This window comes from Balaenoptera physalus, assembly GCF_965194825.1.
Source record: "Balaenoptera physalus genome assembly, chromosome: 17".
NCBI lineage: Eukaryota > Metazoa > Chordata > Mammalia > Artiodactyla > Balaenopteridae > Balaenoptera > Balaenoptera physalus.
The window spans coordinates 74,660,740-74,678,535 of record NC_138895.1 but is presented as its reverse complement, the minus strand read 5'-3'; the positions used below and the strand labels follow the sequence as shown (position 1 = coordinate 74,678,535).

General features: G+C 39.3%; 1 long non-coding RNA gene across 1 annotated transcript in view; it reads left to right on the top strand.

The window, feature by feature from the left end:
- The first annotated feature begins 300 nt into the window (after positions 1–300).
- The window catches only part of LOC309647115, a 310,763-nt gene continuing 293,267 nt past the window's right edge, over positions 301–17,796 (top strand). The window contains exons 1-2 of the long non-coding RNA XR_014255817.1: positions 301–5,333; positions 5,379–14,809. This is a non-coding gene — a long non-coding RNA (uncharacterized lncRNA). The remainder of the gene's footprint in view (positions 5,334–5,378; positions 14,810–17,796) is intronic.

Below are 17,796 nucleotides of genomic sequence, written 5' to 3'. Positions count from 1 at the left end.
GAGTGATGTCAGAATCTCTTCCAGATTCAGCCACCTCAACCCAGAGCCATGCTCTGGGTAACAGGTGCTGAACATGGTGATAAAACTGAACACTGGTCTCAGCCTGGAATCCCTTTGGCTAGTATTGCCCCTGAAGGAGTGAGGTAATTTTCCTTTGAAAAATAGTAGTGCTGTGAGCAAGGAGCTTGACTAGTGAGAGAGTACTGCTGTGATGACCAATGTTCCATTACAACCTAGAACGATAAGGTCTTGCCAGAGACAGCATGTTGGAATTTGTTACCCCACTTGCTCTGATGTGATTTAGTTTTAACAGCTTTACTGAGATATAATTGCTCTACAAAAAAGTGCAAATATTTAATGTATACAATCTGATGAGTTTGGACATATGTATACACCTGTGAAACCATTATCATATCCATCACCTCCGAAGGTTTCCCGTGCCTCTTTTTATTTACGGTAAGAACACTCAACATTAGATCTACCCTCTTAACAAATTTTTAAGTGCATGGTACAGTGTTGTTGACTTATAGCCATGGTGCTGTACGTCAGATCTCTGGAACTAATGTTGAAAGAACTGCCTTTTTGGACAATGAATGCTTTGAGTTTTGGTGCAGTTTAGTGGAAGAAGAGAGTCCCAAGGAAGATGAATTCTTACTAATCTGGCAGGTAAGGGATCAAGCATGTATAATTGTAACCGAGGTTGGTAGAACTTATGTCAGGTTTTAGATGGATTCAGTGAAGAGAGGAGTGAATGATCATGTATGCTATTCCCCTACTGCAAGATTTAACAGGGAGAACATGGCATCAGAAAGACCAGCATTAGGAATCTGATTTCAGCACTTATTACCTGTGTAAATGTGAGCAGTGATTTAACCTCTCTGAACATTAGTTTCCGTTTCTGTCACATGTGGATATTCATACCTATTTCAGAAGATGACTTTTGTGAGACAGTGCAGGCCCCCTGATACCCAGCTAGACCTGTCCTCACTTTTCGCTGCATGTCATAAACATACAGAAACCATACACAGATCACTATTTTTCAAGTCCTGCCCTACATGTAACAGTAGATACAGTAAAAGACTGTTTGCTCCCAATATGCACAGGAATCTGTTCTCCATTCAGAACTGAACGTGAGAACATCACTATTACACATTTTTTACAAAGTCCTATTTCCCCTCTACAGCTAAGATTGCCCCCCTCTGTCAAATGGAGACAGTACTTGAAATCAAAATAGGATGAAAATTCAGAAGGAAACAAAACAGAAGGTGAAGAGAAAGTACTCTCAAAAGGAAGTGAAAATACAGGAGGCTCTAGATTGCTCAGGATTGTGGTTTTAGGTCCTAGAAGATCTATTCTTACACCTTGTCTTTTAATTTATTTTAACAGGGGAAGAGGTGGTGGGAATGCTGCATAGAAGTGTTTTTGAATGGTACCGAATTTACTATGTAGCTGGCTATTAAATTTATATCCTATGGTCTTGATGGTTCATTTTGGCTGTCTCTCTAATGTAAGCTCCATGAAGGCAGGGACTGGGGTTTATCTTGTTGATTGTTGATCCCCAATCAATTTATTGTCTCACTCACTCATTCATTCATTTGAAAATAGTTTTGTGCTCCTGCTATTTTATAGGACTGTCCTATATATAAGGAAAAGACATAAAAATGTTCTGCCTTGATAAAACTTTTATTCTAACATGGGAGGCAGATAAACATTAATATTTTCTGATATTATTTCCTAACAAATAGGGTGTTGTTATAGATGATTTGGCAGATGCTCTCCTTTAGATAGAGTGGTCAGGGAAAGAATCAGCAATTCAAAGAGCCATGAGAAAACATGCAAGACAGAGAGAATATGAAACACAAAATTTTGAGACTGGAGAAAGCTTGTCAAGTTCTAATAATTTATAGAAACCAGTGTAGCAGGAGGATGGAGAGTGTTGACCTAGACTATGGCACTTAGTAGACACTCAGTAGATACTTACCCTATTATTAGTCTGTGTGTCCTTCTGAGGTCTTTAGCCCTGTAAGTGTCGTTCCTTCTCCTTGGCCTCGTCTTGAAACTCTTCAACTCTGCCTTCTTCCTCAAACACCCCATCTACTCAGGTACCAAATCCTGTTGTGTTTCTGTAAACTTTCCAACTCTCACTCTTACCCATGTTGATTCTTTTGCCCCCGTTGCTACTGACTGCCCTGGGGCAAGTCCTCTGAGCTCATACTTGCACTGCTGCGATAGCCCCGTGAAGTCTACATTATCATTGCCTCCCTGGTGTCCTGTTCTATATTGTTTCCACCAGCAGCAATGGTGTTGTATAAGGAGACTGGCCACACTTAAGTCTCCAACAATGATCCCTCATGTGCTAATGCCATGCCACTGACATCTTCCCATTGTGATTGGTTGAAGGAAGGACATGTAATCCAGGCAGCCTGACTTTCCTATGGTCAAACTGATAGGTCCATGCGTCGTTATATAACTTAAGTTGGTCCACTCAGTGTGAAACCCTGGATTCACTGATTGGGTAAAGAGAAGCTCTCTCTTCTTTTGGATTTGTTATAACTGCATGAGGCCTAAGATTGCTGTGACTGTTGGGCTATTATGTTGGAAGCCAGCCTAAGGAATAAGCTGAGAGGTGAGCAAGGGCAGAGCCTGGGAATTTGTAGAGAAGGGGATTTAGAGACCTTAATAACTTTCCTCAACCCCTGTCTCTGGACCTCAGTTCTGTTAGCCAGCCAATTTCCTTTATCACTTGAGGTATTTTGAGTTAGGCTCCTTTTTATGTGTGCAACAGTTTAACTCCTGAGTAAGTTACCATCTCAGTTGTGACCTTATATACCACATGCTAATGTCCATGGTATGATAATGAATTATAATAAAAACAATAGCTAATGTTTATTGAGGATTTACTTTGTTCTCAGCACTGCTCTAGAGGTTTAAATGTATTATCTCACAACAGTCTCATGAGTTAGATATTATTATTAAGGCCATTTTAATAGATAAGGAAGTTGAGGTCAAGAAAGGTTAAGTAATCTGACCAAGGCTGCCTGGCTAATATGAAACAGCAGCTATATTACTTATATATGGCTGCATGATAATTTACCCCCAAATTTAGCAGCTTAAAACAGAAAATTAATTATCTCAGCATTTCTGTGGGTAAGGAGTCTGGGTACAGCTTAACTGGTGCCTCTGGTTCAAGATCCCTGATGGGTTGTAGCCAAGCTGTTGATTGGGCTGAAGTCTCATCTGAAGGCTTGACTGTGGGGTTGGGGGATTCACCTCTAAACTCATTCACATGGTTGTTAGAGGGCCTCGGTCTCTCTCTATGTGGGCCTCTCTACAGGGTGGCCTCGTGACACAGGAGGTGGTTCCCCCAGGGCTGAGAGCTCTGAGAGAGAGTGAGAGAGAGCAATGTCAGGAATTCATGCGTGCATGCAGAAGAGAGAGAGAGAGAGAGAGAGAGAGAGAGAGAGAGAGACTAAGATGGAAGTCACAGTCTTTTTGTAACCTAATCTCAGAAATGACATCCCATCACCTTTACTGCATCCTCTTTGCTGGATGTGAGTCACTAAATTCAGTGTACCTCCAAGGGAGGACAAAGCATGAATTCCAGCAGGTGAGGCTCCTTGAAGGCCATCTTGGAGGCTGCCTACTACACCCACTGATCAAACTCATGTAGTCAGAGTGTACACTAGACTAGCTAATTCTTATATTTTACAGACCTTCTAATGTCCTGACATTATAGGGTCACTCCTCTCCTGGAATTCCTTCAGGCATCCATGATGCACTCTAAAGACATCCCAGTCTATCTCCCATGAACCTGCCCAAAACGTGTCTTAACTATTACAAAACCTGACTAGTCTGTCAATAAAACTTCTCTAACATGTCCCAATGTCTGATAAAAGTGTTATAATAATAGCTGAGACCCAGATAATCTTTGATTCTGGAATAGTCCCTGCATTTTCTCACTACCATGTTTTTGCCCTTGCTATCACCTTCTCCCTGAATTCCTTTGAAATTTCTTTCTCCACCATCTGTGAAAGTTCTTTTTATGCTAAAGCTTCTGCCCACATGTAGTTCCTTTCGGACGATGTCTCAGATCTTCCACCACTGTCTCTGCCGGGATTAATCTCCTTTTCCTTACTGTACTATGGTCCTTCTTGTCCTGTTTTTAGTTCTTTCTTAGTCTTTCTCCTGTTTGGATTACGAACATAACCATTTGTCTGCTCCTGATAAATTCCTAGGATGCGGGGACTGTCTCTATCAGGAGCGAGGTGGGGAGATTTGTTCCTGTAAGAAGGTACTTGTTTCGTGGAGCTGTTGTGAGGATTAAGTGAGCCTAGCTCACTGTTCTCAATACTCTGTAATGACTTCCATGGGAAAAGAATCTAAAAAAGAGTGGATATATGTATACATAAAATTGATGCACTTTGCTGTACAGCAGAAACTAACACAACATTTTAAATCAACTATACTCCAATAAAAATTTTTTAAAAGTGCTCTTTTCATTAATAGCAAAACAAAACCAAAGTCTCATGCTGATCTCTTTACTTGTTCTGCTCAGGTCTTTAACCTGAAATTTCTCCAGGGACTCTGCTGCTTACAATTCCCTTCTTCAAATTTTAGTGCCTTTTAAGATTAACCTGGATGCCTCTGAGATTCTTTGGGCAGGTTTTGTCTCATTTTGGGGCAGGTTTTGTTCATTTTCTCCTGGAGCCAAGTCTCCTACACTAGAGGTTTATCAGTCAGGGTAGGCGAAGTTATGCTGTAGTAACAAAAACCCTCTAAGTTGCAATAGCTGAAGACAATAAAAATATGTAGTGTTTACTCACACTGTATGTCTATTAGGAATCAGCTCCATGTTGTTCTCACTCCAGGACCCAGGCTAACAAACTAGGCACCCCCTAGAATATTGGAAGGAAACATACAGAGAGTGAAAGACCTATATCAGGTCTTGTACCTGTATTAGACTGGTACAAGACCTGATATAGACTGGAAAAGACAAATGTTCTGCTCACATGTCTTGGCAAAAACTAAACATGTGGCCTGCTATGGGTTAAACTGCATCCTCCCAAAAGATATGCTGAAATCCTAACCCCTGAAACCTATGAATGTGATCTTATTTGGAAATAGGTTCTTTGTGGATCAAGCTAAGATGAGGTTATACTCAATTAGAGTGTTCCCTAACCCGATATGAGTGGTGTCCTTATAACAAGAGGAGAAAACACAGGCACAGACACATGAAGGAAGAATGCCATATGATGATGAAGGCACAGATTGCAGTGTTGCAGCTGCAAGCCAAGGAATGCCAAGGATTCCTTGCATTTCAATACTGATCAAAGGCATTCCAATGCCAAAGATTCCTTGCATTTCAATACTGATCAAAGGCACTCCAATGCCATTCAAACTACCAGAAGCTAGGAAGAGGCAAGAAAGGATTCTCCCCTAAAGGTTGCAGAGGGAGCAAGGCCCTGCTGACACCTTGAACTTGTAGCTTCCAGAACTGTGAGATAGTAAATTTCTGCTGTTTTAATCCACCCAGTGTGTGGTACTTTGTTACAGCAAACTAGGAAGTGACCCTAGCCAGACACATAGAGGTCAGGAAGTTCAGTCTTCAGTGTGCCTGAATAAAGAGTGGACTTCCATAGTGGGGCAGTGGTTGGGAGTCTGCCTGCCAACGCAGGAGACACGGGCTTGAGCCCTGGTCTGGGAGGATCTCACATGCCGTGGAGCAACTAAGCCCGTGCACCACAACTACTGAGCCTGCGTGCCACAGCTATTGAAGCCTGCGCACCTAGAGCCCGTGCTCCACAACAAGAAGCCCAAGCAATGAGAAGCCCAAGCACCGCAACGAAGAGTAGCCCCTGCTCACCGCAACTAGAGAAAGCCCATGCACAGCAATGAAGACCCAACACAGCCAAAAAAATAAATTAATTAATTAAAAAAAAAAAAGTGGAGAACTACACATCAGTACTAATGGCTACAAAAAGAAGTATCATACTGAATAGTCTGTGGATTTCATCACAACATGTAGCAAAATCTTGTCAAAATATCTACCTGAGATGGATGCTAACTTGATTTATTGTGGTGATCATTTTATAATATATACAAATATCAAATTATGTTGTACACCTGTAACTAATGTTATATGTCAATTTTATATGTGAGTGAAAAAAATCTCTGTTTCTACATATGTATGTATGTATGTATGTATCTGTCTACCTAAGATATCTCTCTTCTCTTTTCTAATGTTTCCCTAGCAACTACTCTTTCCTTATCTTTACAGCCTGCAAACAAATTACTTTTATTTTTCTTGCAATTCACCTCACCTCGTTCAGCTAAATAACAGCCCTGTGATGAGCCAAACATTAGCCCCGTGTTCATCTAACTGGAAGAATTCTCCTACTGGAGGATCTCACACTAACACGAATATGGGGCACTGGCCAGGGGCTGCTTTGGTGCTTCCAAAGCATCACTGGACTGGGTTTTAATACCCAAATATGTACACAGTACATTTCTTCCTTCTGATAACTTTAGGTCTTCGATTGCATCACTTACACATATGAGTTAAGGCTGCAGCACAGCAGAGACTTTTCCAGCTATGCATTCCCATTGCCTTGAATATTATTGGCACATGGTACCAGTTTGACTAAATTACTGGATAATTTCTATTTCATATTTTTGGTGTAGTGCTTTGCCTAAAGGTGTAAACATCAGCTCATGAATTTTTGCTGTAGGCAAACATCTACTAGTATGTGCATAAAATCATGTTGTAAGGTAAAATGTACTTTATTAACAGTAAGTACAGAGTCCTTTGTGGCTTCTCCTTGGTGTGTTAAAATTATAAGAAAGATCTTGCTATTCTGATTTCCTGCAACAAGGCAAGCTAGGGACTGGAGCAAATATCAAGGAACTGTGATTTGAAGTCATATTGAAGTGTCATATTGGCTGAAGGAGGATCTGAGATCAGGTGGCAAGGGTACTAGGTAGAATATTCTACCTATCTCCCCTCTAGTTCCTTCAACACACATAATGTTATTAGCACATCTTTACTTGAAGGGCTAGCCCAGTAGCACAGAATGCTTCAATTCTCCAGATAACACATGATACATAAATATTTCATATGTACTAAGCAATCACAAGTCATTGCTTCTTCCCAGCAAGTCAAGTTGCATAAATTAGTTAATGTTTGGCTTGGATTAATATTTATTAGATTACCATTTACATTAAATTATATTAAAATATTAATTTAAGCATACATTGAGCAAATTCAATTCCCAACTGTGGGATATTTGCAATGTGTTTGTTGAGTAATTAGACATTTATAAATCCCTACAAGCTGTCCCTATGTATATGGCCAGATATGCCAAAGGTACGCTTTGAGGAAAACAAGTTATACTTTCTGAAGGTGATTTTGATGCATATCAGAAGTAAAAGAAGGTATAATTTCGAACATGTGTTTTCTTTGAAAACATTAACCATGTAACCCAAACACTGGGCTATACATAAATGGCGGACATGCAGAATTCATATACACACACACACACATATATATATATGAATGTAGAATATATATATGAATTCATATACATACATAGAACTCATATGCATATATAGAATTCATATATGTATATATGAGTGTAGGATATATATATGAGTTCATATACATAGAATTCATATGCGTATATAGAATTCATATACGTATATATGGGTATAGGATATATGTATGAATCCATATACATACGTGGAATTCCTATGCGTACATAGAAGTCATATGCGTATATATGAGTGTAGGATATATGTATGAATCCATATACATACGTGGAATTCCTATGCGTACATAGAAGTCATACGCGTATATATGAATGTAGGATATATGTATGAATCCATATACATATGTGGAATTCCTATGCGTACATAGAAGTCATACATGTATATATGAGTGTAGGATATATGTATGAATCCATATACATACGTGGAATTCCTATGCGTACATAGAAGTCATACACGTATATATGAGTGTAGGATATATGTATGAATCCATATACATACGTGGAATTCCTATGCGTACATAGAAGTCATACGCGTATATATGAGTGTAGGATATATGTATGAATCCATATACATACGTGGAATTCCTATGCGTACATAGAAGTCATACGCGTACATATGAGTGTAGGATATATGTATGAATCCATATACATACGTGGAATTCCTATGCGTACATAGAAGTCATACGCGTATATATGAGTGTAGGGTATATATATGAATTCTACATGTCTGCCATTTGTGTAGTGAACACTTTGACATGCTAGACTTTGCTCTAGCTAGTTCACATTATTTTCATATTCAATATCTACAACAACCCCTCGAGGTAGGATTGAAAGTTTTGCTTTATAGATGAGGATACTGAAGTTTAGAAAAGTTAAGTAATTTGGTAAAAGATAATTAATGGTAAATAGTTAGTAGAAAAGCTTGACTTTGAATGAAAGTTTCTCTAACGTCACAGCTCCCACTTTTATGCAATAAATAATAAGGCCTCCAGTGTAAAGTGTACTTTGCATTTATTCTCTAGAATTTGTAAAACTCTCTCAGGAAGGAACCTTAGCAATCTTGCCTAACGCCGCCATTTTACAAAGGAAAACCTGAAGCCTAGCACGTTAGGAATATTTCATCTGAAATAACTGAGAAGTCCATACCATAAGTGCAGTTCTCAAACTATCCAGGAGAGGGGCTATATGTTTTTCATATTATATCACCCCCAAATAACACAACACTTAGTGAATGAATTCATGGAGTTACTCCTTACTTTTAATTCTTTGATGATCTCCGCATGATATTCAGGACAAAATCCTAACTTTTTATGCTATCAACATAGACTTCCACCATCCATCCTGCCTGGCTCTCCAGCTGATCTTCCATATTTGAGGAACAGGTGCTTTATGCTCTAGCAGAGGTGAGCTGACTGATGGTACCTCCCAGAGGATGCAGTGTTGCCCCAGTCTCTGACTTTGTACAAGCTGTTTCTGGCTGTCTGGAGGCTCCTTTCCTCCACCTGTTGGGTTGTTGGAGTCTTCAGCTCCTAGAAATGTCCCTTCTTCATGTTTCTGTGGTGTCTTTCACTATATCAATCTCAGTGTTTCCACACTGTAGCGCAAGTCAAACCATTTGACAGAGAGCACGTGGAGGGCAGGGCCCAGGACTTAGCCAGAGGCATAATAAATATAAATCCTACTTACTGAGTGTGTACAAATTGTCAAATCCTCTACATAAATGATCTCATTTTATTCTCTCAAAATCATGAGAAGAATGTGTCTACGTTTGGACATTGTGTGCAGATAAACACCATTTTTATATCCCCCAGGTCCATTGATTCAAAGCTAAATGTAGTTTTAATGAATTCATATTAAACATTATACTAATATATGCTCATTCTTTCCATTGAAAAACATTCTTAAAGATGTTAAGTAGGAGGGTACTTTAAAAGTGAAACTCTTTCCCTATAAAATGTTTATTGAGCACCTAGTAAGTGCCCAGCACTATGTTAACCCTGATATTTTGAAAAGGCTGTGTTGAGGAGTGTTGGACAAAGAATATGCTATGGGGGAAAGCTTATTTGTAGTGTGAGGAAACAAAGTTGCAAGGTAAGGCTGAAAAGCAAAGCTGGAAATGAAAAGGAAAGAAAAGGAGTAGATTTCTTTGGAGCCCCTACTAGGCACTTGCCATTTTACACACTTTAGAACATTCAATTCTTGTAACAATGCAATGAAGTTGGCTGTTACGAGTTGAATCATGTCTCCTAAAAAGCAGTGTTGAAGTCTTAACCCCTAATACCTCAGAATGTGGCCTAATTTGGCATAGGGTCTTTACAGAGGTGATCAAGTTAAAATGATGTCATTAGGGTGAGCTCTAATCCTATATGATCAGTGTTCTTTTAAAAAGAGAAAATTTGGAGATGGTCATGCAAGAGAGAAGACATTGTGAAGACACAGAGAGAAGATGGCTGTCCACAAGCCAAGGGAGGCCTGAGGCTACCAGAAGCTAAAAGAGAGGCGAGGAAGAGAGTCTTTCTCATAGCCCTCGGGAGGAACCAGCCCTACTGATATCTTCATCTTGGACTTCTAGCCTCCAGAACTATGAGACACCACAGTTTTGTTTTTAAGCTACCCGGTTTATGGTACTTTTTATGGCAGCCCTAGGAAACTAATACATTGGCATTTTGATCTCTGTTTTTTACATGACTAAACTGAGACTCAGACATAGTAATATGATCCGTATGGGACAAAGCCTGGGCTGGAACAGAGACTTTTAGAGCCCCCAGATATTGGCTCTTAGCTACAAAGGACACTGAGAAAGTAGGATAAGCAAAAGGAATCGAAGGGTTGAGTACATGAAGAGGAAGGGGCAGTCCCGGGAGGAACTGGTGCCCAGGGAGCTTGTATAGCTTTAATCATTTGTTTCTCCCAACATGGCTGATTAAACCCAATCTGATCATGAGTATTGCCTTTCACTTTGAGAATTTTCCCTTTCCTGGGTCACACATTGACCCTTTTCTGTGTTTTGGGGATTCTCTGTGTCAAAGGGAATTTGAGCTGCTTATTCAAATGTGTCTGATTTGCACAGGGCGTCAGCCTGAAGGATGAGAGGACAAACCTGAGGGGACCACCTCCAATTAATCACAGTGATCAGTAAGTCAGGTTTAACCTTCCTAGGGTCTCACAGAGCATGTCACGATCACACCTATTGATTCCTGGTCAGCAGATGCTGCAGCTCAAAAAGCTCCAGGTAAGAGGAAGGAACAGAGCCTTTATTCTCATTGCCACCAAAGTGCCCAGGCCCTTTAAGAAAGCTGTTTATTCTAGACATTTAGTTGAGGGGTCAGGTCCTGTTACTTTCCAGCTGAATGGAGTCTAAGACTGTGGTTTCAGCATGATCTTTGGGCCACTTACACAGTCTCTTAGATTGTCTCCAAGACTTTATTAATGTACCCTAATACATTAATATTAGGGTGCCACCTCACTGCTGCTTCCGCCACCTGATGGCTGCCACCTGATTGCTTCTTCTGTCCTGCTTACCCTGTGTCTCTAGCAGGCAGTGTATAGCCATATATATAGTAGAATCTCAGTCAGTATTTATTGAATAAATGGAAGATGCCAGGGCTTGGAATCATATAGGCTGAGTTTAAATTTGAACTCCTGGTGTTCTGTTTCGGGCACTGTGCTAAGTATTGGGGAAACTGAGATGGGCAGATCTGATTCCTGTCTTCAGAAGTTCACAGTGGGTGTGGGGATGCAAGTGGGGAGGCAGGGAGACCAGTATAGAAACAGATCTCTAGTGGTCCATAGGTAAACCCAGGAGATCATTTTAGCAAATCACCTTCTCTGGGAAGGAGCTTGAGTCAGAGATACCAATGGGAACCTCAACTGTACCTGACTGAGCTGTACTCAGAAAAGGAATTCCTGTTCTAGGCCATTTGGTTAGAAATAGACATTATCACATCACCAGGGAGAGAAGGTATTTTTATGCGTCAGCCCATTCACTGCTGAGAAGGCCCCATGAGAAATTTGGTGTCCTTGGGCTCCCTGGCAACCACTGGTATGTTTTGCTCTAAGTCCTTATCATGAGCACTGCTTTTTATAACTCTACTCAGTATCTGTAGGGTACTGCATGGGTACCTGAAGGATCAGTTGGCTGGTTTCTTCTTCCCACGAGCGTTTATTGGTTAGTTACTCTAAGTCAGGCACTGTGCTGAGTCCTAGAGGAAGAGGTAAAAAAAACCCACACTCCCTGCCCTCAAAACTCATTACACAGAGTCCATAGACAAGTAGTAGATGTATAACTACCTAGACAATAGTCTCTCATACGGACATAGAGAGGAATGGTTTATGAAGAAAGATGGAATCACAGCTTAATTGATCCCTAATGAATCTAGCAAATGGCTATAGACAACAGAACATTCAGCTGATGTAAACCTATGCTGTCCTTAAACATGAGGAGTGATTTTTAAATAATTTGGAAAATGTTCAGCTGTAAAATAGGGAAAAAACGGGCACACAGTTATATATAGAATATTTTAACCAGGCAAAACAAGTTAAGAATCAAAACAAAATAAGAATATGTAAAGGAAAATTTGGAAGGATTTACACAGATACGGAAACTAAATCATTTCTTGGTGTGAGACTCTGTGTTTGCTTTTGCTTTTTTTCTTCTTTTGGGTATTTTCAAAATTGTACATAATTAGCATTCATAATTTAAAAATGGGATGAAAACACCAATCAGCTCTTTTCTAAAAATGTCCTGGTTACTGTAAATTAATGAAGCGTTCTGAGTGTGAGGTGTGAGGGAGGTTGTTTCTGAAATGAATGGAATGAATGATGTGGACCCGCTGATCCATGATGATCCTCATTAGACAGAAACTTCATTAGACACAGCTGAGGCCAAAGCCAGCATGCAGAATCTGCCGGGATTGTCTCCCAGGAGCAATGGCCAAACTCGCAACGTAAGGTGAAACAAGTCGGTCAAGGAGGAAAAAAAAAGTGATAAAATCCGCTGTATCAATTGAATCATAACCTGTTTTGCTCTTTCTTGATTTGTCTTTTTCTCTCTTCTCCCCTGTTTCTCTCTCCTTTCTTGTCTCTTTCCCCAGTTTAAATGGAGGGCATAAAATATTTAAGGATTTAACAGGATGCTAGGTACCAGGATTTGTTCCCATTTAACTTGAAACTGGACATTGTCTAACCAACATTGTCTATTGTTCACTTACTGTCATAAGGGGCATGAAAAGTGTCTCAGGATCTGTGGAAAATATGGCTAAATCATATTTTCCATGCTCTGTTCCCCTGCAGTTCTTGCTGTTTGGCATTCACATTATTTATGGCTCTAAGAATTATATGAAAATACATTTTTCTGATTGGTGCAGTCTTTCTCACCTGTCTACTTTCTCCTGGATTTCAGACTATGTTGGTGGGATGGTGACAAGGTCCATGAGTCAAGATATCCTTGGGGAAGAAGAGCTCTCCTGGGTCAAGGAGAGAGCTGTGGAGAGGCAGGCTGGACTTGGAGCTCAGATCTTCTGACTTTTGGCTGAATAGGCCCATGACATATTGGCTACTAGACTCTTAGCTTCTTAAGGTCAAGGACGATATCATTCATTCATTCATTCATATATGCTTCCTTAGCATTTAACATGATTCCTGACATACAACACATACTGAATGAATGAATGACTAATAAATAAATACACCCTTGGCTTTTTATAAGTGCTCAGTACCAAGTAAATGCCAACACTTTCACAAGTCTTTATTGGCCAGAATTCTATATTGCCTAAAATGTATGAGAATTGAATAAGTGACTTATTATGTAATATTTATATAGGATCAGTGCTAATTCTGATATAGTGATTTATTTTTTCATTTATATATGTGTGTGTTCTAACATGGATTGAGTGCCAGTTCTATGTCAGTCTTTATGTTGGGAGTCAGGGAGATAACTATTCCCATTTTTAATCATTTCCTATCATGTTCAGGGAGGTTCACAAACTCTTGGATACCCTCCATCCCTCACTCACTTTTCCTCAGGAAAGGAGGAGTTGCTTAATATGACTGGTTACTTTAGAATGCTTCAGTAAGACCAAACTGTACTCAGATCATTGTGGCAAATGACCATGCTATATGGAACCTTTGGAAAGCCCCCAAAGAAGAATCACGGGGAAGATCCACCAAGGGCTTTGGAGTAAAGCTGTGCTCACATTACTAGTAACTATTGTCCTTTTGAGAAAAACCCCTTGAGCTGCTACTGAGTCCTGGTAGAGACTAAACACTTGACCAATGCACCAAACAGGAGCTGCCCATCACAACTTTGGTTATCTGATCCACTAAGACATAAGGTTGGATGTGTGCAGTAGCAATCCGTCATTAAGAGGAAATGGGAGCTATGAAGAGGTCAGGAAGGCACAGTAAATGGTATGAGCAAGTAGATTAGACTCTTCTTACACCTATCCTGATGTACTGTTGCCCCACACCCCAGACCTTTGGCTCTAGAAGAGTTCCCTATAATCATTTAAACTTGATTCCAGAGATTTCCAGCTTTTGGTATTGACGAAGTAGTTTGGTTGGACTAAACCTCCCTTAGATAACAATGATACACTATAGAGTACATATAAAACAGCTATTTGATGGCACTGGAGATCAAACTAAAAGGGGCAAAAATGCAGAGAAGGAGGAAAGAGTTCAGGGATGGCAGAAGAACCAGAAACGTAGGAGAGAGATTCTGGAAGGGAGGGAGTCCCAGAGGGTGTAAGTCTCCAAATCTGCACATAAAAATTTCCCAAATCCTTGGCAGATTGCTAAACTATACGTGTATTAAGGGGAATAGAACCCAGTGAACCCAACAAAAAATCTACAGCTGAATGTTGAAAGCCCTGAGCAGGGATTTCAGCTTCTGTAAACTGCAAGGGAAGTCAGTTTGGAATTTGAATCCAGCCTAGTTAACTGCTTGCTGGAATAAAAATCACAGAATGCAGAGACATTCTATGAAATGTGACATTCAGTGAAACAAGAAAATATGACTCACAGTCTAGGAAAACATTCAGTAGTGTTAAGGTGAGGTTTAGGGTTTGGGCTTCAGTTTGTGTTTGGGTTAGGAGGAGGGTTGGGATAGGGCTAGGTTAGTGTTAGAGTGAATGTGAGGCTTAGGGTGAGGGTGATGGTGAGTGTGAGGTTTAGAGCTATAAATTTCCCTCTTAGCACTGCTTTAGCTGTGAACCACAAATTTTGATACATAGTATTTTTTTTTTTGGCACTATCTACTTTTTATTTTTGTAATTAAAAAAAAATTTTTTTAACATCTTTATTGGAGTATAATTGCTTTACAATGGTGTGTTAGTTTCTGCTTTATAACAAAGTGAATCAACTATACATATACATATATCCCCATATCTCCTCCCTCTTGCATCTCCCTCCCACCCTCCCTACCCCACCCCTCTAGGTGGTCACAGAGCACTGAGCTAATCTCCCTGTGCTATGCAGCTGTTTTCCACTAGCTATCTATTTTACATTTGGTAGTATATATAAGTCCATGCCACTCTCTCACTTTGTCCCAGCTTACCTTTCCCCCTCCCTGTGTGATATGTAGTATTTTAATTTTCATTTAGGTCAATGAATTTTTTAATTTCCCTTGAGATTTCCTCTTTGATGCATAGATTATTTGTAAGTGTATTGTTAGTTTATTGTACTGGTAAAATGGCAATGCCAGTAGACTGTGATTATCTATCTATCTATCTATCTATCTATCTATCTATCTATCTATCTATCTGTAATTTATCACAGACTACTGGTGTTGTCATTTTACTAGTTAGAGTGAAGTGTAGAAACATTGCCTATCTTTTTGTCACTTGGATATTTTCTTGTTACCTTTCTGTTATTAGTTTCTGTTGGATTCCACTATGGTCAGAGGATACATTCTGTATGATCTCAATTTTAAAAAATTTGTTGAGGTTTGTTTTATTGCCTAGGATGTGATATATTTTGGCAAATGTTCTGTAGGTACTGGAAAAGACTGTGTAATCTGCTCTTGCTAGGTGAAGTGTTCTATAAATGTCAATTAGATTCTGTTAGTTAATTGTGTTTTTGAATTCTTCTATAGCCCTGATGATTTTCTGTCTAGTTCTGTCAATTATTGAAAGAGGAGTGTTGAAGTATCCAGTATATTTTTTGATTTGCCTATTTCTTATTTCAGTTATAAAGGTTTTTATTTTTCATATTTTGCAGTTCTGTTGTTTAGTCCATATACTTTAGGATTGCTATATCTTCTTAGTGGATTGGACTTTTTCTCTTTATGTAGTGTCTCTCTCTGTTGATAAATTTTTTTGTTCTAAAGTCTACTTTATTGTATATTAATACAGCCACTCCTACTTTCTTTTGATTAAAGTTTGTATGAAATGTCTTCTTCTATCCTTTTACTATTTATATTTGAAGTGAGTTTCTTGTGGCTTGCCTATTAGATGTGTCACGTTTTTAATCCATTCTGCTAATCTCTGTCTTTTAATTGGTATATTTATATCATTTAAATTTAATGTAGTTATTGATATGTTAGGGCCTACATCTGCCACTTTTTAATTTTTTTCTCAGTTCTTAATTTTTATGTTTTCTTACCTCCTATGGATTACTTGAATATTTTTTAGAATTCCATTTTGATTTATAGTGTTTTTGAGTGTATGTCTTTGTGTAGAATTTTTTAGTGATTGCTCTAGGTATTTTATAATATAGATGTATAATGTATAATATAATATACAAATATATGTATATGTACATATATAACCACTAAAAATAGAAATATATAATATATTTTATCACTATCTACTTTAGTTGGAGAGCTTGGACTTCTAGACTTAGAGGTTTAGACTTCTTGGGAGGGGAAATAATATTTTCCAGTTTTATTATTCTTTTATTTCTGTGATATCAATAAGTCAGGTTTCATCAGCCCACCTGACAGATAAGAATTCCTGGGTTCAGTGAGTTCAGATAACTTGTCTGAAATCACCCAATTTGTTAACAGCACTAAGAAAGCAGGTAATAAAATTTTTGAGTGGATAAATGAGTCAGCACCAAATTTCTGATTTGTTGACTAACAGAGCTCTGACAGATTTCATAGTTCTGGCCCGAGAAACTGGAGGCACTTCTTTTCTGCCAAAATTGCAGAACTTCTCCCACTTTTCATAAACAGCCCTTGGGAGACCTTGACAAGCACAATGGTCTAATGGAAAATTATTTATCAGTGCTCCCTCCCCTTCTGTAGATGCTTACACTTATTTTATAAGGTCTTTGACATTTAGAAACATGAAAAACATTCTCTAATTTAGTGCTAATGTGACACCAGTGCATTTCAGCGGTAACCAAATATAGACAATTGCGGAGGGTCAGCTCAGGGTCAAGTGCATCACCATCCCCAGACCTAATCCCAGGGGGTACAGTTTCTCTACAGTAAATGAAGGGCTGAGATATTAGGGTCCAGAAAGACCATATATTGTAAACTCCATTAGATGAGACCCTTCATTTCACTATGACCCACACTTTGGGGAAACATTTAAAGTCAGCAGTTCTCATCCAGTCTTCCTGTTTGTGGCATACTCTGCCTCTGGGGAGAGCCCCAGTGGTAACAAGCATGGAACCCAGGATAAAGGAAGCATGAGGCAGTGTTTGACTTTCTCATCTCCAGTGATCCTTACCTCAGTTCCCCCTTGTCTACCTTCTCCCTTGGTCATTGTCATGGCCAAAGTCTCCTCCTCTAAATCTAGAACTCAAATCCCACTGTCCATCCTCTCTGTCCTCTACTTTCTGTTCTTTTACTTCACCCCTGTCCTCTATCTTTTAGACCTCCAGACCCTGGCTCTTCTGTCTTCTTCCACTTATCACCCTGCTTCTTGCTTCACATTCCTTGCTATCTAGCTTGGCTAAATTATGTTATTGTGACCCAGCATTTCACTCATGTTTTCATGAATAGCCTTTAATTGTTCCCTGTCTATATTGTAAAACCCAACCGTAACTTCTCAGTTTCTCATTTTGATAGCTAGGTAGCTGAATTCTGATAGAGAAATCAAGCTCCTGTGGATATTTGATCTCATTACAAATTCAGTCTCAATCGGCTTTTGGTGCTTTCAGCCAATCCTTTTACATTTCTCCATGGTTCATACCATCTTCCACTCCTGCAGCAGATGTTTTAAACTTTCACTTCTTTGCTCAAACCTCCAATTTACCACTACTCTTCTCACTCTCAACAGATGACTTCCCAGTCAACTTCAGTGAGAAA